Here is a 22,335-nt window from a genome sequence, read left to right as displayed (position 1 = left end):
TCAAATGGCAGATCTAATTTTAGTTCTTTAAGGAAACTCCACACTGTTTTCCATAGTGGTTGTACTAGTTTGCATTCCCACCAGAAATGTGAAAGTGTTCCCTTTCACCACATCCATGCCAACATCTGTTATTTTTTATATTTTTCATTAAGGCCATTTTTGCACGATAAGGTGGTATCACATTGTGGTTTTGATTTGCATTTCCCTGATAATCAGTGACATTGAACATTTTTCATATGTTTGTTGGCCATTGCATATTTTCTTTTGAGAATGTTCTATTTATGTCCTTAGCCCACTTTTAGAACTGGTAAATGAATTCAGTAAAGTTTCAGGACAAAAAATAAATGTACACAAATCAGTAGCACTGCTGTACACCAACAGTGACCAAAATGAGAATCAAATCAAGAACTCAACTCCTTTTACAATAGCTCGAAAAATACTTAGGAATATACCTAACCAACGAGGTAAAAGACCTCTACAAGGAAAACTATAAAACCCTTCTGAAAGGAGTCATAGGTAACACAAAGAAATGAAAACACATCATATGCTCATAGATGGGTAGAATCAATATTGTGAAAATGATGATACTGCAAGAAGCAATCTACAAACTCAATGCAATTCCCATGAAAATACCATCATCATTCTTCATGGAATTAGTAGAAATAATACTAAAATTCTAAAATTCATATGGAACCAAAAAAGCAAGACTGAGCATAAAGAACAAATCTGGAGGCACCACATTACCTGACTTCAAACTATACTACAAGGATATAGTCATCAAAACAGCATAGCACTGGCATAAAAATAGGCACATAGACCAACGGAACTGAGAATAGAAAGCTCAGAAGTAAATCCAAATATTACAGCCAACTGATCTTCGAGAAAGCAAACAAAAATATAAAGTAGGAAAAGGACATTCTACTCGACAAATGATGTTGGGATAACTGGCAATCCATGTGTAGAAGAATGAAATTGGAGCCTCATCTCTCACCCTATACAAAAATCAATTCAAGATGGATCAAAGACTTTAACCTAAGACCTAAAACCATAAAAATTCTAGAAGATAACATCAGGAAAACCCTTCTAGACATTGGCTTAGGCAAAGACTTCATGATCAAGAACCTAAAAGCAAATGTAACACAAACAAAGATAAATAAATGGAACTTAATTATACTAAAAAAAACTTCTGCACAGCAAAAGAAGTAATCAGCAGAATAAACTGACAACCCACAGAATGGGAGAAAATCTTTGCAAACTATTCATCCGATAAAGGACTAATATCCAGAGTCTACAAGGAACTCAGACAAGTCAACAAGAAAAACATAAACAATCCCATCAAAAAGTGGGCATTTCTTCTACTGTACATTTTTATGTAGTGAAAATTACATTATGTTCTTTTGTTTTTAATTTTACTTTTCTTTGGAATAATTAATGCACATGGCAAGTACTCTAATAGTCCAAAAGTTATAGTGAAAAATGAGCATCCCAACCCTAATTCTCATGCTTTCTGTCCTGTTTCTCAGGTATAATTTATATTAGCAATTTTTTAGGTATTCTTCCAGAAATATTCTATGCATATACAATGATATCTGTGTGTATCTTCATTTATTCTAACCATAATGGAAGCATACTCTATTGCGTCTTGTCTTGCATGTTCCTTTTTAAATTAAAAATGTATCTTGAATATCCTTCCATTTAAATGTAAATACAGCTTTCTATTATTAACAGCTGTATGTTATTTTATTATATGGATGTATCATAATTTATGCAGTCCATCACCAAATTAAGGACATTTGGGTTGTTTCTAGTTTGTCTATACTATAAACAAATTTTTATAAGAGATATTCTTGCATGTTTACTTTGTGTATATGTGCAAGCATATTTCTGAATAAATTCCTAGAAATGGAATTGCTGGTTGAAAGTGTATGTGCATTTTAAATTTCAATAGATATAAGTTATCATTAGGTTTTAATATTGTATTAGATAATGTGGTAGACATCCAACACGAAAGGATGACTGTGATTTAAGCTTAACAACAAATGTTGTTCCACATTAGAAAACATTAGAAAAAACTATTTTAAAATTCATATGGAACCAAAAAAAGACCTTGCATAGCCAAGACAATCCTAAGCGAAAGAACCAAGCTGGAGACATCACACTACCTGACTTCAAACTATACTACAAGGCCACAGTAACCAAACAACATGGTACTGGTACAAAAACAGGCACATAGACCAATGGAACAGAATAGAGTACTCAGAAATAAAACCACACATCTACAACCATCTGATCTTCAACAAACCCCACAAAAACAAGCAATGGAGAAAGGATTCCCTGTTTAATGAATGGTGCTGGGAGAACAGGCTAGCCATATGCAGAAAATTGACACTGGATCTCTTGCTTACACCTTATTCAAAAATTAACTCAAAATAGATTAAAGACTTAAATGTAAAACCCAAAACTATAAAAACCCTAGAAGAAAATCTAGGCAATACCATTGAGGACATAGTCGTGGACAAAGACTTCATGATGAAATTGCCAAAAGCAATCACAACAAAAGCAAAAATTGACAAATGGGATCTAATTAAACTAAAGAGATTCTGCCCAGCAAATGAAACTATCATCAAAGTGAATACAAAACCTACAGAATGGAAGAAAATTTTTGCAATCTATCCATCTGACAAAGGGCTAATATCCAGAATCTACAAGAAACTTAAGGAAATTTACAAGAAAAAAATCCAGACAACCCCATTAAAAAGTGGGCAAAAGACATGAACACTTCTCAAAAGAAGACATACGTGCTGCCCACAAACATGAAAAATAGCTCAACACCCCTGATCATTAGAGAAATGGAAATCAAAACCACAATGAGATACCTTCTCACACCAGTCAGAATGGCAATCATTAAAAAGTCAAGAAACAACAAAGTGCTGGTGAGGATGTGGAGTAATGGGAATGCTTTTACACTGTTGGTGGGAATGTAAATTAGTTCAACCATTGTGGAAGACAGTCTGGCAATTCCCCAGTGATAAAGAGCCGGAAATGCCATTTGACCCAGCAACCCCATTACTGAGTATATACCCAAAGGAATACAAATCATTCTGTTATAAAGATACATACACGTGTATGTTCATCGCAGCACTATTCACGATAGCAAAGACATGGAATCAACCCAAATGCCCATCAACGATAGACTGGAAAAAGAAAATGTGGTATACATACACTGTGGAATACTGTGCAGCCATAAAAATTAATGAGATCATGTAATTTGCAGGGACATGGATGAAGCTGAAAGCCATTATTCTCAGCAAACTAACTCGGGAACAGAAAATCAAACACTGCATGTCCTCACTTATAAGGGGGAGCTGAACATTGAGAACACATGGAGACAGGGAGGGGAACAACACTTACTTGGGCCTGCGGGGGGAAGGTGGATGGGGAGAGCGCTAGGGAAAAGAGCTAATGCATGCTGGGCCATACCTACGTGATGGGTTGATAGGTGCAGCAAACAACCATGGCACACATTTACCCATGTAACAAACCTGTACATCCTGCACATGTACCCCAGATTTTTTTTTAAAAAAAGAATTACAAAAAAATATTGTTCCACATTTGTTTGTTAAGCAAATATGTCTTTAGCATCTATTACATACCAGATATCGATCTAGGTATTAGAAAGACAGCAGAGTTTCTTCTCTCAGATTCTAGTACAGAGTGTATGTGGTTGATATGAAGAACAGTTTGCATAGTTGTTCTCATTTATTCATGCCTGAGGCTTAGAAAAGATAGATCTGGCTGCCTGTATTTCTCCTGTCTTGCATTTCCTTTATTTCCTAGTGCTACTATTGTTGTAAGTATGAGTCTTGGGGCCAGAGAAGAATGTACAGAAATTCTATTGGGACAGCTTAAAAAATGTCCCACTTCTCCCAGCAAGCTGTACCCCCAGGTTATTGCTAATAAACAGCAATTGCACACTATACCTTTCTGATGTAAGTCATCCTTCTTAATCTGAATATTTTCTTCTAATAATTGACTTCCTCGAATACTCAACATTTTCCACATGTCAGCTCTTGATACTTAACCGCAGTTTCATAGATTCATGTTCCATGTGTAAGGTAATGCAATGTCCACATTGGGTTTTCGAGCACAGCTGCTTCTAGTCAGCAGTAATAAAGTAATCCCTATACCCAATTATGTGACCAAACACTTAACCACAGCCTGTGTACCCAACAAATTGTTGGTTGGTTGCTGCCTCTATTCAGAAGTTGGGAATGGTAATTATGGAAGTAGCATATTTCATCTTGTGATACAACAGGCAAGATGAGTAAGGCATTTGTTTAGAGCAGCTGGTTCTTTGGATGGACAGAAACCCAGATGGAGTAGTTTTGAGTGACTGAGCATTAGTAAGCTTATGTAGGGCTCTGGCAACAGTCATCTCTGCTTTGGGAAGATTTCAGTCAGTCATTACCCGCTAAGAACTTGGAACAAGAGACTAGAATGTAAAGAAGATATTTTGAGTGAAAAAAAGTGATTTAAAGAACAAATAAATATTTTATGTATACCAATCATGCATTATGGCTATTTTGGCATATTATAGCTTTTAGAAAGTATAAGCAAAACATAGCTAGACTAATAATAAAACAGAAGATTCAGATAAACACAATTAGAAATGACAAGGAGGATATCACCATTGACACCACAGAAATACAAACAACCATCAGAGAATAATACAAACATGTCTAGGCACATAAAATAGAAAATCTAGAAGCAATAGATAAATTCCTGGACACATACACCCTCCCCAGACTGAACTAGGAAGAAATTGAATCCCTGAATAGACCAATAACAAGTTCTGAAATTGAAGCAGTAATAAATAGCCTACCAACCAAAAGAAGCCCAGGACCAGATGGATTCACAGCTGAATTCTACCAGATGTACAAAGAAGAGCTGGCAAACTGAATCCAGCAGCACATCGAAAAGTTTTCCCACTATGGCCAAGTAGGCTTAAACACCAGGATGCAAGGCTGGTTCAATATACATAAATCAATAAATGTGATTCATCACATAAACAGAACTAAAGACAAAAATCGCATGATTATCTCAATAGATGCAGAAAAGGCATTTGATAAAATGTAACATCCCTTCATGTTAAAAACTCTCAATATGCTAGGTGCTGAAGGAACATACCTCCAAATAATAAGAGGCATATATGACAAACCCACAACCAATATCATACGGAATAGGCAAAAGCTGAAAGCATTCCCCTTGAAAACTGGCACACGACAAGGATGCCCTCTCTTACCACTCCTATTCAACATAGTATTGGAATTTGTGCACAGGAAAATCAGGCAAGAGAAAGAAATATAGGGCATTCAAATAGGAAGAGAGGAAAACTATCTTTGTTTGCAGATGGCATGATGGCATGATCCTATATCTAGAAAACCCCATCGTCTCAGCCCAAAAGCTTTTTAAGCTGACAAACAACTTCAGCAAAGTCTCAGGATACAAAATTAAGGTGCAAAAATCGCTAGCATTTCTTTATGTTAACAACAGGCAAGCTGAGAACCAAATCACAAATGAACTCCCATTCACAATTGCCACAAAAAGAATAAAATACCTACCAATACAGCTAACAAGGGAAGTGAAGGACCTCTTCAAGAAGAACTACAAACCCTGCTCAAGGAAATAAGAGAGGACACAAACAAATGGAAAAACACTCCATGCTCATGTATAGGAAGATCAATATGATGAAACTGCTCATATTGCCTGAAGTAATTTGTAGATTCAATACTATTTCCATTAAACTACCATTGACATTCTTCACAGAATTAGAGAAAACTACCTTAAAATTTATATGGAACCAAAAATGAGCCCGAATATCCAGGGCAATCTTAAGCAAACAGACAAACAAACAAAAAACAAAGCTGGAGGCATCACGCTACCAGACTTCAAATTATACTACAGGGCTACAGTAACCAATACAACATGGTACTGCTATGAGAATAGACAGATAGACCAAGGGAAATAAGACTGAACATCTACAAGCACCTAATCTTCAAGAAACCTGACAAAAAGCAAGCATTGGGTAAAGGATTCCCTGTTTAATAAATGGTGCTGGGATAATTGACCAGCCATATGCAGAAAACTGAAATTGGACCACTTCCTTGCACCATATACAAAAATCGACTCAAAATAGATTAAAGACTTAAACATGAAACCTAAAACTATAAAAAACCTGAAATAAAACCTAGGCAATACCATTCAGGAAATAGGCATTGGCAAAGATTTCATGATGAAGATGCCAAAAGCAATTGCAACCGAAGCAAAAATTGACAAATGGGATCTAATGGGATCTAATGAAACTAAAGAGCTTCTGCACCGCAAAAGAAACCATCATCAGAGTAAACAGACAACCTACAGAATGGGAGAAAATTTTTGAAATGTATGAACCTGACAAAGGTCTAATATCCAGCATCTATAAGGAAATTAAACAAATTTAGAAGAAAAAAAACCAATCCCATTTAAAAGTGGGCAAAAGACATGAACAGACACTTCTCAAAAGAAGACATACATGTGGCCAACAAACATATAAAAAAAGCTCAATATCACTGATTATTAGAGAGATGCAAAAATGAGATACCATCTCACACCAGTCAGAATGTCTATTATTAAAAATTCAAAGAACAACAGATGCTGTTGAGGTTGTGGAGACAAAGGAACACTTTCACACTGTTGGTGGGAGTGTAAATTGCTTCAACCATGGTGGAAGACAAGTGTGGCAATTCCTCAAAGACCTAGAGGCATTAATAGCATTCAAATCAGCAGTCCCTTTAGTGGATGTACGGCCTAAGGAATATAAATTGTTCTATTATAAAGATACATGCACCTGTATGTTCATTGCAGCATTATTTACAGTAGAAAAAAGATGGAATGAACTTAAATGCCCATCAATGATAGAATGGATAAGTAAAATGTGGTATATATACACCAAGGAGTACTATGCCGCTGTAAATAAAGAACAAGATTATGTCCTTTACAGGGACATGGATGGAGCTGGAGGCCATTATTCTTAACAAACTAACGCAGGAACAGAAAACCAATCACCGTGTGTTCTCACTTATACGTGGGAGCTGAACAATGAGAACATATGGACACATGAGGGAAAAACAATACACACTGGAGCCTCTTGGAGGGTGTGGAGTGGGAGGAACGATAGCATCAGGAAGAACAGTGAATGGATGCTGGGCTTAATACTTGGGCGATGGGGATGATCTGTGCAGCAAACCACCTTGGCACATGTTTACCCATGTAACAAACCTGCGCATCCTGCACACGTATCCCTGAACTTAAAATTAAAGTTGGAAAAAAATTAAAAGTTCTTCAAAAACTAAAAATTACCACATGATCCAGCAATCCAACTAAGTGTATATTCAAAAGAAATAAAATGAGTCTGTCAAAGCGATATCTTCACTACTATGTTTATTGCTGCATTATTCACAGTAGCCAGACATTGAATCAGCCTGTGTGCATCAATTAATGAGTGGATAAAGAAAATGTAGTGTCTGTGTATATATATTACACACACACACACACACACACACAATGGAATATTCTTCAGCTCTACAAAGGAAGGAAATTATTTCACTTGTGACAATATGGATGAAACTGGAAGACATCATTTTAAGTGAAACAACCCAGATACAGAAAGACAAATACATAATCTCATTCTTAAATGAAAATTTTTTTAAAGAAAAACTGAACTCATAGACTCAAAGAATAGAATGCTGGTGACCAGGGAGTGGGGATGAGGGGAGGATTGAGAAGGAAAAAAAACGACAAAGTATAAGCAAAACAAATTACAAATTAGGTTTATAGTAAACTTTATGAAATTAAAATACATTTTATTTCACTCTAGCTATAAATAATATGCTATACTGACTTTTATTTATAACAAAATTGGGTGAAAAACAAATTGGAGTTTGTACAATTTATATTCTCAAATATGAACAGATAATTGGAAAAAGATAGCTGATATTGCTAGTGGTGTCTCTGACTCTGGTTTCTAGATATTCTTTTGGGATAACCTCTCTGGGTCATAATATACTGCCCAGATAATTCAGTAAACTACTTTTGTGTGCCAAGAGCTAGATGTCTATCAGTCACTAAAATTTTTATATAAAATGAGGTATTTTTCTGAGAAAATTTAAATTTTTTTCCAGAAAGGATATATATTCCTGTGAGAAAAAATAAACGGCTATTCTAATTTTGGATCTTCCATGTGGAATATCATATTATCCCCTGAATATATTGAGGATTTTGATAGATTTATTGACTTTTTGCATTTATTGATGACTGAACTGGTCATCAGTAAAGCAATGTTAATATGACTTAAGGAACCACAAGATATCTTTATGGTCCAGTTATTTCTCAAAAATTAAATGTGAGCAACTACTTGATCATGCAGTCCATTGCTTGGTGCTGAACCATTACAGTAATTGAAACAGTACTTGAAATTGGTTACCACGGAATTTACATTCTACTCGTGTTCTCCTGAAAAAATCAAGCATTTGCAAAAGGCTATGCAAAGAGACAATGTAAAAAAATGAAACCCTCATTTAATAAGACATTTATTTATTTTGTTCCATGAGGTACAAAAATAAAATAAGATAAATTCAATTTGGCTAAAAGGCCACATAAGGTTAAAAAAAAAGTTTCATAGGGGCAAATTTGTTGTTAGCAGCTTCATTCCATGTATTCATTATATCATACCTAGCCAAATCTAGAAATTACCACACTTACTTAAATATTTTCCTTTCTCTCATATATACTCACGATTTTATGTTTCCCGCATAGTATTTGGTTGGTGCAAAAGTAATCACGGTTTTTGCCACTGGTAAAACCAATATTGAAGACAGTTTTGCTAACAAGTAGCATCTTTTTTTCAGTTACATAAATTCTGTACTTCCTAAGTCACTGAAAAACGAGTAGGTAAACCTTATTTGATGTTTCTCTCTGCTTTTTGCAGGGAGGCACTGCTTGAATTTCCCGTTCTGCCTCTCCCAGTTTCCACACAAAATTTATTTACCACAGTTACCAAGGCATTGTCCCTCTTCTGCTGGCTTAAAAAAATACTTATAATTCATGGGATTTTTCTCTCCTACATTTCTCTAGTGTTTTTCAAGGGGGTTTCAGATGTGGAAAAATGGATGTGTGTGTGTGTGTGTGTGTGTGCGTGTATGCATGCACTTTTAGTGTTCCCTGAAAAGAACCAGTGAATGGGTAACATTTAGAGAATTATTTAAATTTTTGATTCTTCAGAGGAGTGCTGATTCTGATAGTCATAAAATCTGGCATTGGAATTTATGCTATAAGCTGCCCTGATTGCCCATATACACCCTGTTAAAACAGCATATTTGTGTGATCTCATCCTTAAAATACTTGGGGTAAGGGCTTGAAGTATTTGAATAAGCATGGTAGATGAAATTTGTGTTAATATTGCTTAAAATATTACCCATACAATTTCTCTTTCAGTTCACTATGTCAGTAGTAGTTTTTTAAAGTACTTTAATGACACAAAAGAATTGAGAATTGGTATTAATTTCCATAAATCTTTACTTATCAAACATGAGTTTTGTTTCCTTAAACCCAGTAAAAGTCTAGAGCAATCATTTCTGAAAAGCAAAGTAATTTCTAGGTGTCCTTTGATTACTTTTTAGAGTTGTTACTATTTGCATAAAACATATATACCACAGATGAAGTATACCAATAAGTTTGAGATAGCTATATATCAAAACATTGAAAAATAATCTGTAGAAATACTAAGAATGATAGCAAAATCCATAGGTTTTTTTTTTTTTTTTTTCCTGATACGGAGTGTTGCACTGTCACCCAAGCTGGAGTGCAATGGCGCGATCTCGGCTTACTGCAACCTCCGCCTCCTGAGTTCAAGCGATTCTCCTGCCCCAGCCTCAGGAGTAGATGGGATTACAAAAATCCATAACTTTTAACTCCAAATAACACATTTTTTTTTTAGAAAAACTGAAACATTTCAAGATTGATAGTGAGTTTGATTGGTATATGTATGCAAATATCTAACACTTTCGTACATGTGTAATCCTTTAAAAATCTCCCATTTGGGGCCAGGCACAGTGGCTCACGCCTGTAATCCCGGCACTTTGGGGGGACCGAGGCGGGTGGATCACCTGAGGTCAGGAGTTCAAGACCAGCCCGACCAACATGGTGAAACCCTGTCTCTGCTAAAAATACACGAATTAGCCAGCATGGTGGCGGGAGGCTATAATCCTAGCTACTCGGGAGGCTGAGGCAGGAGAATCACTTGCACCCGGAAGGCGGAGGTTGCAGTGAGCAGAGATTGCACCCCTGCACTACAGCCTGGGCAACAAGAGCAAAACTCCGTCTCAAAGAAAAAAAAAATCTCCTATTTGGTTCCCAATATCTTATATATATTAAGGAGAAGAGAAACTTCAGAAACATTTTTTATCTACATAGAAATATGATTGCAGATATATTCCAGAAAATGTACTATTGATTATAAATTTTTATCTGAATTCCAATAAGTTTCTTTTCCTGAATCAGAACTCTGGTGTTTTTGTAGCCTATGCAGGTGTTGCTTTCATATTCAGGACGACTGACTCTAATTTATAAGACTCTAGTCAATAAAGTTCAATGCACTTGTGGTTGTACTGTCTGCTGCTTAGTATTTTCATATTAATGGAATAACAACATATGGCCTTTTTAACTACACTGAAAAAACAAATTCAGTGGGTTTCCAGTTTTGTGCCAAGATTCTATTGTTTTTCTTAGGTTGATAAGCATTGGGATTTGGCTGTTCTCCAGGTATGTTTCTGATGAACACTGCTTCTTATGAAAGAGAAAGGATATCACTACACCACATCAATATATGATTGCAAACTGCCCCCAGAAATTTTGTTTTGCCTGCTAAATTGGGGTTTGATCTTGTACTGCTTGCCACATTCGTTAAAAAATTAGAATTTTTTATTTTACAGGCTTTAAAAATTTTAACTGACTTTTTTGTAATCACATTTACAAACACACACAACTCTGTACAAAAGTATTTTCTTTCTTTATACCCTTATTCTATAAACGTTTTTCTATTTTTAACTTTTTTAACTTTTGCAACCATTTTGTTAAAAACTAAGACAAACATTTACATTAGTCTAGGCCTATCCAGGGTCAGATCATTAATATCACTGTCTTCTGCCTCCACATCTTGTCCCACTAGAAGGTCTTCAGGAGCAGTAACATGCATGGAGCTGTCATCTCCTATGATAACAATGCCTTCTCCGGAATGACTCTTGAAGGACCTGCCTGAGGCTGTTTACAGTTAACTTTTTAAAAAATGAGTACACTGTAAAATAACAGTAAAAATATAGAATAAATAAATACATAAATCGGTAAAATAATTGTTTATTATCACTATGAAGTATTACGTGCTGTGCATATACTTTTATTTATCTGGGAGCACAGTAGGTTTGTTCAAAGCAACTTCATCACAAACATATGAGTAATGTGTTGTGCTACAATGTTACGACATCACTAGGTGATAGAAATTTTTCAGCTCTATTATAGTCTTATGGGACCACCATCATATATGCAGTCTTTTGTTGACTGAAATGTTGTTATGCAGTACAAGACTATATAATCATTAATAAAAGGTATATATTTCTTTCTAACTACTGCTTTCACTTTACTCTGTTACAGTTATCTATTGCTGCATAGCAGAGTATCCCAAAACTTTGGGTTTAAAAATAATAATTTATTATATCTCACGATCCTGTGGGTCAGTACTTCACACTAGACATAGCAGGGATGGCATGTCTCTGCTTCACAATGTCTCAGGCATCAGCTCTGACAACTCAAATAGATGGAGACTGGAGCAGCTGGGGGCTGGCTAAGCCTGCCTGAAACTCTCTCTCTCTCTCTCTCTCTCTCTCTCTCTATCTCCACCCCTCTTTCTCAGCACCACTAGGGCTTCCGCACAGTATGGTAGCATTTGAGTAGTTGAATTTTTCTTTTATTTCCAACTTTTATTTTAAGTTCAGGGGTACATGTTCAGGATGCACAGGTTTTTACATAGGCAAATGTGTGCCACAGTGGCTTGCTGCACAGATCATCTCCATCACCCAAGCACTAAGCCCAGCAACCACTAACCATTCTTCCTCATTCTCTCCCTCCTCCCACACCCAGCCCTCCGACAGGCCCCAGTACGTGTTGTTCCCCACCATGTGTCCATGTGTTCTCCTCATGTATGGCTATGATTACTTTGAGTATGTTCCTTAAATACATAGTTTATTGAGAGCTTTTAACATGAAGGGATGTTACATTTTATCGAATGCCTTTTTTTCATCTATTGATATAATCATGTGATTCTTGTATTTAGTTCTGTTTATGGGATGAATCACATTTATTGATTTGTGTATGTTGAACCAGGCTTGCATCCTGGGGTTGAAGCCTACTAGATAATGGTGAGTAACCTTTTTGATGTGGTTCTGGATTCAGTTTGCCAGTATTTTGTTAAGTATTTTTGCATTAATGTTCATCTATGATATTGGCCTGATGTTCTCTTTGTTGTTGTTGTTGTATCTCTGCCAGGTTTGTTATCAGGATGATGCTGGCCTCACAGAATGAGTTAGGGAGGGGTCCCTTCTTTTCAATTTTTTTGGAATAGTTTCAGTAGGAATGGTACCAGCTCTTCTTTGTACCTCTGGTAGAATTCAGCTGTGAATTCTTCTAATCCTGGGCTTTTTTGATTGGTAGGCTGTTTATTACTGCCTCAATTTCAGAACTCACTATTGGACAATTCAGGGATTAAATTTCTTCCTGGTTCAGTCTTGGGAGGGTGTATGTTTTCTGGAATTTATCCATTTATTCTAGATTTTCTAATTATGTGAATAGAGATGTTTTTAATATTCTATGATGATTGTTTGCGTTTCTGTGAGGTCAGTGGTAATATCCTCCTTGTTTCTGATTGTGTTTATTTGAATATTCTCTCTTTTCTTCTTGATTTATCTAGCTAGTGGTCTAATTTATTATTTTTTTTTCAAAAAACCAACTCCTGGATTCGTTGGTCTTTGTAATAGTTATTTGTATCTCAATCTCCTTTAGTTCAGCTTTAATTTTGGTTATTTCCTGTCTTTGGCGTTGGTTTGCTCTTGGTTCTCTAGTTCTTTTAGTTTTGATCTTAGGTTGTTAAATTGAGATCTTTCTTTTCGATGTGAACATTTACTGCTATAAATTGCCTTCTTAACACAGCCTTAGCTGTGTCCCAGAAATTCTCGTATGTTGTATCTTTCTTGTCATTAGTTTCAAAGAACTTCTTGATTTCTGCCTTAATTTCATTATTTACCCACAAATCATTCAGAAGAAGATTCTTCACTTTCCATTTAAGTGTATGGTTTGAGATATTTTCTTAGTCTTAAATTCTATTTTAATTGTGCTGTGGTCCGAGAATGTGGTTGTTATGATTTCGCTTCTTTTGCATTTCTGAGGAGTGTTTTATGTCTGATTATGTGATCCATTTTAGAGTATGTGCCATGTGGCAATGAGAAGAATGTATATTCTGTTGTTTTGGGGTAGACAGTTCTGTAGATGTGTGTCAGGTCCATTTGGTCCAGTGCTGAGTTTAGGTCATGAGTATGTTTGTTAATTTTTTACCTCAGTGATCTGTCTAATACTGTCAGTGGGGTGTTGAAGTCTCCCACTATTACTGTGTGGGAGTCTAAGTGTTTATGAAGGTCTCTAAGAACTTGCTTTATATATCTAGGTGCCCCTGTGTTGGGTGCTTATATGTTTAGGATAGTTGGGTCTTCTTGCTCAATTGAACTCTTTACCATCATATAATGCCCTTCTTTGTCTTTTTCTGACCTTCGTTGGTTTAAAGTCTATTTCTTTTTTTCTGAAATTAGGATTGCAACTGCTACTTTTTTATGTTTTTCATTTGCTTGGTAGATTTTCCTCCATCCCTTTATTTTGAGCCAGTGGGTGTCATTGCATGTGAGGCGGGTCTCTTAAAGACAGCATGCCATTGGGTCTTGCTTCTTTATCTAGCTTGCCACTTAGTGCCTTTTAGTTGGGGCATTTAGCCTGTTTATATTTAAGGTTAGTATTGAAATGTGTGGATTTGGTCCTGTCATCATGATGTTAGCTGATTATTGTGCAGACTTACTGTTGTGGTTGCTTTATAGTATCACTGGTTTGTGTACTTAAGTGTGTTTTGTAGTGGCCAATAATAGTCTTTCCTATCCATATTTAGTGCTTCCTTCAGGAGGTCTTGTGAGGCAGGTCAGGTGGTAAGAAATTCCCTCTGCATTTGCTTTTCTGAAAAGGACCTTATTTCTCCTTTGCTTATGATATTATCATAATTTAACTATATTATTAATTAGGATATTTGCTCTGTATGATGGCAATGGATATTATGTTTATTGAGACTTCAAATTGTACTCAGAATGTAAATACTTTTCTACGAGTGTTTGAAATAATTGGTACTCTGTAGTATTTATACTTATCCATTAGATGAGATTTGCTAGTTACATTGTTGAAATATTTTATACTCTTGCAGAATTATTTGGCTTTTCAATTTACTAAATAATGGGAAAGACATCAGCTAAAAAGCTCCAATCACAGTTGTGGATTTTAAAATTTCTGTTTTATATCCATAATTGGTTGCTTTACATAATTTTTGGCTATTATTGGTACATACATATTTAGAATTGTTTTATGTTCTTGGTAAATTTACCTTTCATCATTATGTAGTTGTCCCTTTTATCACTTTAACATAAAGTTCAATGTATTTGGTATCAGTATAGCTAAACTAGTTTTATTTGAAATAGTATTTTTTATAATTTTTTCTCACAATTTTATTTACAGTCTTTTTTCCTTTGTTTTAGTTGTATCTCGTATGAACAAAGTACGGCTAGATGGAAAAAAATGTATGATGATCTTTTTCTTTTAATAGGACCATTTAGTTCATTTACAGTTAAGTATTGCTATATTTAAGCTCATCTCCATCATCTTATTTTATGCCGTCTATTTGTACTATCTTTTATATATTTATTTTATTTTTATCTTCTTCTTTGACTTCATGTGTTTTTTTTCCCATTTATTTTTCCTCTATTATTTTAGAATTTATATACTCTGCACCTATTTCTTGAATTATAACCACAGGATCTTTAATGTGCTTACTTAATTTATCAGTGCCTAAATTAATGAATCTCTTTAAATTTCTCTAATTAATATGAGAATATTAGAGCACATTACTGACAGTAGTGTATTTTAATTCTATGTATAATAACTTCATGAAATATTATTTTTACAGAGTTCATGTTTACCACTTTCTTTACTATTCTTTCATTCTTTTATCTTGAGCCTCCTATCTGGGATAATTTTCCTCCTGCTTGAAATATTTCCTGTGGCATTTTTTTAGTGGTGGTTTGTTGGTATAAATCTCAGTAAGTTTTGGGTAGCCTTAAATTCTCTTTATTCTATCTTTTTCTTTTTTTGCAGTCAGGAACTAGGTCTCACTCTGTCAACCAGGCTGGAGTGTACTGGCAAAATCATGGCTCACTGCAGTCTCAACCTCCTAGGGTCAAGCGATCCTCCCACCTCAGCCTCCTGAGTAGCTGAAACTACAGGCTGAGGCACCACACCTGGCTAATTTTGTTCATTTTTGTTGTAGAGATGAAGTCTCACTATGTTGCCCAGGCTGGTATTGGACTCCTGGGCTCAAGGGATCCTCCCACCTTGGCTTCCCAAAGTGCTGGGAAGCATGAGCCACCACACTGGGCCTACATCCCTTCTTAAAATATATTTCTCCTGGGAATAGATTTCTAGGTTGATGTCTTTTTTCCCTCAGCACAAAGAAAATACACATTCACTGTATTCTGGGTTACAATGTTGCTTTTGGAAAGTCAGCCATCAGTGTACTTATACATTTCAATATGTGATTTGTCTTGTCTTTTCTGGCTGCATCTAAGATTTTTCTCTTTGTGGTATTCTTTACTTTTGCTATGATGTATACAAGGATGGATTCCTTTTTATGTAAACTCTTTGAGATTTGTTGTGCTTGTTGAACTACCAGTTCAACAATCTATCACATTATTGTTTTAAATTCTATAATATTCTCAGCAGTTAAATCTTCAAACATTATATCTTCCTCTTTCTCTCCCTCCTCTCTTTTTGGAACTCCAATTATATGGGTGGTAAAACTTTTCACTCCATATTTCACATCTTTTAAATCCCTGTTACTATTTTTCATCTCTCTGTTTCTCCATGTCATGTGGCATACCAATTTCTTAAGATGTCTTCCAGTTTTCTATGTTGTTAATTGTATTTAATGATGTTGTCCACAAATGAGATTTTTTAAATTATTAAATTGCCATATTCTGACATTGTGTTCACTTGCCACTTTTAATATTTTTAAGTATCACCTTTATTTTTTTGAAACATTAACCACCATCATGTGTCTTATAGTTCCAATTCCCGACGTCTTGATGGGTTAATATTTTGTTGTCTGTTACTGTTGGTTCTCAGTCATGATATTGTTTTCTGGTTTTCCTTTTTAAAAGATTGTCGGCTGGGCGTGGTGGCTCACGCTTGTAATCTTAGCACTTTGGGAGGCCGAGTTGGGTGGATCACCTCAAGTCAGGAGTTCGAGACTAGCCTGGCCAACATGGTGAAACCCCGTCTCTACTAAAAATACAAAAATTAGCCGGGCATGGTGGTGCAGGCCTGTAATTCCAGCTACTCGGGAGGCTGAGGCAGGAGAATTGCTTGAACCTGGGAGGCAGAGGTTGCAGTGAGCTGAGATCGCGCTACTGCACTCCAGCCTGGACAACAGAATGAGACTCTGTCTCAAAAAAAAAAAAGATTGTCATAGTACTTGGATGGTCATACCAGTAAAAATGAAAGTTTCATAGTCTATTGATAGCTTACATACATTCCATTAGCATATGAAAAGTATTTGATTCATTGATAAATAACAAATACCTGCCTGTATAAAAATGTATGACAGTCAATTATATGATATGCTATTCTGGGACTTATCAATTGGAGAGAATGATAGGCAGAGTTATTCAAAGGTATTAGAAAAAATACACAATTGATTCTACATCTCTTAGAAATTGATACATCACAAAATTTGAACATCTATTGGGTTTAAAACTTTGGAGTTAAAATAGAATACCCCTCCCCAAAATTTGAAGACTAAGATTGCCAGCTTTTCATTTTACCAAGAACGTATACTGTATGTAACACATATTGTCATATATTATTATCATCATTTCATATAGGAAAGGGTATGTTAGCTTCAAAAAAGTAGAAAAGATTAAGAACAATCTTCTGAAATAGAGGCAGTGAATAAACTGACCATATAAAATTGCACTTTTTGTAATTTTACCACAGAACAGTAACAAGTAGAGACCTTAGTCAGAACCATGATCCATGGATTGCCATTTGGAAACCATTATTCTAGAAACCAAAACTGGAAACTTCAAATTTAGGGATTCTATCTCAGCAGAAATCAGTTAACTTACTCTGTTCAAATGATATAGACTCTCTTTCTGATTCTATCCATTTGTTTGCTGATGCACGTTACTGGTTGAAAGATTACTGGTGATAAAATGTGGCTAGATCAGAGATAATCTATTCCTTCTACTTTAAAAAATTTGGAAAATCGCTTGTCAAATTCAAACCTTAGTACATATAGATCAGCGATATCCTTTCCTATATGAAAGGTAGCCTTTTATTCAGTGAGTGCCATCAATTTTCTTTTCACTTTTAGTTTTGGATACACAGAAACCTCAGAGTATTGACTATAACATGAACTTACTGTCCTTATTGCATAATGCAAGCTCTGGGAAAAAGGACCCAGTCACTTCTAACGTTTCCTCACTATCCCTTGTAAAAACAGAATATCTGAAGCTGTGTCAATCCTGGCATCAAAGAAAAACACATCTTTCCTTTCGCTGTCATTCCTTCTTTCTGCACCAATAGATGCTTGAAACCCTTCATCACAGCTTCATCTTGCTTTGCTGTCAAACACTTTTCTCTTGAGATGCTTGGACTAGTCATCTTTCTTATTTGTAGGGTAGAAAATCTTGCACACTGTTAGTTTTTTGCTTCTTATTTTCCTATAATCTGATAAATAGCATGCTGGTGTTACACTAGTGATTTTCTTCTTATTACTACCCAGAGCCTCTGGCCTTGCCACCCTTACCCCCATCTACCATCACTCCAGGCATCTGGAAGGAAATTTGTTATGTTCTAGACTTTGAAAGGGAGCCTTTGCTGACATTAGTTTCCTTCCATAATACAATAAAAAGTACCCTTCAGCTGGGCATGGTGGTTCATGCTTGTAATCCCTGCACTTTGGGAGGCCAAGGTGAGCAGATTGCTTGAGTCCAGCAGTTCAAGACCAGCCTGGGAAACATGGTGAAACCCTGTCTCTACAAAAAAATACAAAAATTAGCTGAGTGTGGTGGCACACACCTGTAGTGTGTTGCAAGAAAAGATGCAACACACTACAGCTACTGGGGTGGCTGAGGTGGGAGGATCACCTGAGCCTGGGGAGGTCAAGCCTGGCCTGCAATGAGCCGTGATTGCCCTACTGCACTCCAGCCTGGGTGACAGAGCAAGACTCTCTCTGACTTCTACCTCCTGGCAGGTAGAGATCTCATTGCTTTATTCTAATTGTACAAGTTACTTCACATACACTAAAATAAATGGAAATAAGCAAGAGCACATCCAGTGAGACTGCGCTGCAAGTGTGAAACCATGCTTTTCTTATTCAACTCTTTCTAGGTGTTATTCAAATTTTTCCATGTGTAAAGTTAAAAAATTATGTCAACATAATAGGAAACAAAAAGATACTATACAGGTTTATATGTTGTTGACCAAAAGTTTTAAGTCGTAGGCAAAAACCGAGTCATGTTGTTTAACCCTCTTACTGAAATATATATAAGCAAACTGACTTAGTTCTTTTATTAGGTGACTTAATCCTAACATCCTTTCTTGCATTAATACAATTAGTATATGATGTTTGCCTAATGTGCCTAATGTAGCCTTTATCTTCTCTTGAACTATATTGCTTCCTTTTAACCATACAAAGGTAACTTAACTTATATTTTCGTCAATTTGTTAATTACCAAGAATCTTTGAAAATAATTAAAATAAAATATTTTTATACAGATCAAATATATTAATTATGACATTTAATAGTCTTTATTTTTTCATTATCAATTACAACATTAACTTGAGGAATTTAACAATTCTCCAGATGTAGCTATTGAACCAAATAGCATATTTTATTTTTTAATTTTTAAAAATTTTTGTTGGTATATAGTAGGTATATATATTTGTGGAGTACATGTTTTGTTTCGGAGTAGATGTTTTGATACAGGCATGCAATGTGAACTAAACATATCATGGAGAATAGGATATCCATCTCCTAAGCATTTATCCTTTGAGTGTAGGATATTTTTAAATGTACAATTAAGTTATTATTGACTAAAGTCACCCTATTGTGCTATCAAATACTAGGTCTTATTCATTCTTTTTTTTTGTACTTATTAACTACCCCCTCTTTCTCCCAATCCCCCCACTACCCTTCCCAGCCTCTGGTAATTATTCTTCTACTCTCTATGCCCATGATTTCAATTGTTTTGACTTTTAGATCCTACAAATAAATGAGAACATGTTATGTTTGTCTTTCTGTGCCGGGCTTATTTTCACTTAACACATGATCTCCAGTTCTATCCATGTTGTTGCAAATGACTGAATCTCATTTTTTATGGCTAAATAGTACTGCATCATTTGTATGTACCACATCTTATTTATCCATTCATCTGTTGATGGACACTTAGGTTGCTTCCAAATCAGCCGTTGTAAACAGTACTGCAACAAACATAGAAGTGCAGATATCTCTTCAATATACTGATTTCCTTTCTCCAAACTGTTCTCCATTGTGGTTGTACTAACTTACATGTTCACCAACAGTATACAAGATTCTTTTTCTCCACATTCTCACCAGCATATTTTATTGCCTGTATTTTGGATATAAGCCATTTTAATTGGGGTGAGAAGATGTCTCACTGTAGTTTTGATTTGCATTTCTCTGATGATCAATGATATTGAGCACCTTTTTATATGCCTATTTGCCATTTGTATGTCTTCTTTCCATTCATATTCAACTTTAATATTGATAAGTAAGGACTTACTCTTGCCATTTTGCTATTTGTTTTTCTGGTTGTTTTGTGGCCTTCCTTGTTTCTGTCCTTCCTGTTTTTCTTTAGTGAAGGTGATCTTCTTTGGTGATATGATGTAGTTTCTTGCTTCTTATTTTTTGTGTATTCATTATATGTTTTTTGATTTGAGATTACCATGAGCCTTGCAAATAATATCTTATAACCCATCACTGTAAACTGGTAAGAACTTAGCACTGATTATATAAACAAAGAAGCAAAAAAGAAAACCAATAAAACTCTACACTTTAACTTCATCCCATGACTTTTGAGTTTTTATTGTTTTTCTTTATGTCTTTTTGAACAGCCTGTGTCTTGAAAAGTTGTTGTAATTGTTATTTTTGATTGGTTCATCATTTAATCTTTTTACTTAAGAAAAGTTTACACAACACAGCTACAGTGTTATAATATTCTGGGTTTTTTTCAGTGTGCTTACTATTACCAGTCAGTTTTATACCTTCAGATGATTTCTTCTTACTCTTTAACATCCTTTTCTTTCTGATTGAAAAGCTTTGTTTAGCATTTTTTGCAGGACAGGTCTAGTGTTTATGAAATCCTTCAACTTTTGTTTGGCTGGGAAGGTCTTTATTTATCCTTCATGTTTGAAGAGTATTTTGTCCAGATATACTATTCTAGCATAAAAAATTTCTTTTTCATATTAGTACTTTAAATATGTAATGCCACTCTCTCCTGGCCTGTAAAGCTTCCACTGAAAACTCTGGGTCAGTCATATTGGTGCTCCATTGCATGTCATTTTTCTTTCTTTTCTCCTGCTGATTTTAGGATCCTTTATCTTTGTCATTTGTGAGGATGATTATTCAATGACTTGAGGTAGTCTTCTTTGGATGAAATCTGCTTGGTGTTCTATAACATTCGTGTATTGGATATTGATATTTTTCTTTAGGTTTGGGAAATTCTTTGTTATTATGCCTTTGAATAAATTTCTACCCCTGTCTCTTTCTCTATGTTGCTTTAAGGTCGACAACTCTTAGAGTCACCTCTTTGAGGCTATTTTCTAGATTGTGTAGGCATGTTCCATTGTTTTTTATTTTTTTCTTTTGCCTCCTCTGACTGCGTATTTTTAAGTAGCCTATCTTCAAGCTCACTAATTTTTTATTCTTCTTGATCAATTCTCATATTAAGAGACTCATGCATATTCAGCATGCCAATTGCATTTTTCAGCTCCAGAATTTCTGCTTGATTCTTTTTAATTATTTCAATTTCTTTGTTAAATTGACCGGATAGAATTCTCTATTCCATCTCTGTGTTATGTTGAGTTTCTTTGCGTTTCCTCAAAACATCTGTTTTAAATTCTTTGTCTGAAATGTCATAGATCTCTGTTTCTCCAAGATTGGTCCCTAGTGTCTTATTTATTTCATTTGGTAAGGTCATGTTTTCCTGGATGGTATTGATGCTTGTTGGTGTTCCTCAGTGTCTGGGCATTGAAGAGTTATAATTTATTGTAGTCTTTACAGTCTGAGCTTGTTTGTGCCTGTCTTTTTTGGGAAGGCTTTCCAGGTATTTGAAGGGACTTGGGCCTGAAGTCCTGTAATGCTGTGGTTTTTGCATACTAGTAGAGTTACCACCTTGGTGGTCTTGGATAAGATCCAGAAGAATTCTCTGGATTACCAGGCAAAGATTCTTGTTCTTTTCCCTTACTTTCTTGCAAACATACACAGTCTCTCTCTATGCGCTGAGCCACCTGAAAGTGAGGGTGCAGTGATGCAAGCACCCCTGTGGCCACCACCAAGGAGACTGTGCTGGGTCAGACCAGAAGCAAGCATAGCAATGGGCCTTGTTGAAAGCCCTTCCATTCAGGGTAGCAATTTCCTTCAGGCCCTGGATGTATACAGAGATACTGTCTGAAAGCCAGGAATTGTAGAAAAAAAAACTTAGCCATTTGCCTGATATATTTTCTACTAACGCTAAGCTGACACTCAAACCACTATACAAAGTCCTTCCTGCTCTTCCCTCCCCTTTCCACAGACAGAACTGCCTCTCTCTCTGGCTACCCCCACCACTGATCCACAGGGGATTCTGCCAGGCCACTGCTGATGTT

Source organism: Pongo abelii, chromosome X, assembly GCF_028885655.2.
Source record: "Pongo abelii isolate AG06213 chromosome X, NHGRI_mPonAbe1-v2.0_pri, whole genome shotgun sequence".
NCBI classification, from domain to species: domain Eukaryota; kingdom Metazoa; phylum Chordata; class Mammalia; order Primates; family Hominidae; genus Pongo; species Pongo abelii.
The sequence above is the reverse complement of the archived record's forward strand: the minus strand, read 5'-3'. Positions refer to the sequence as shown.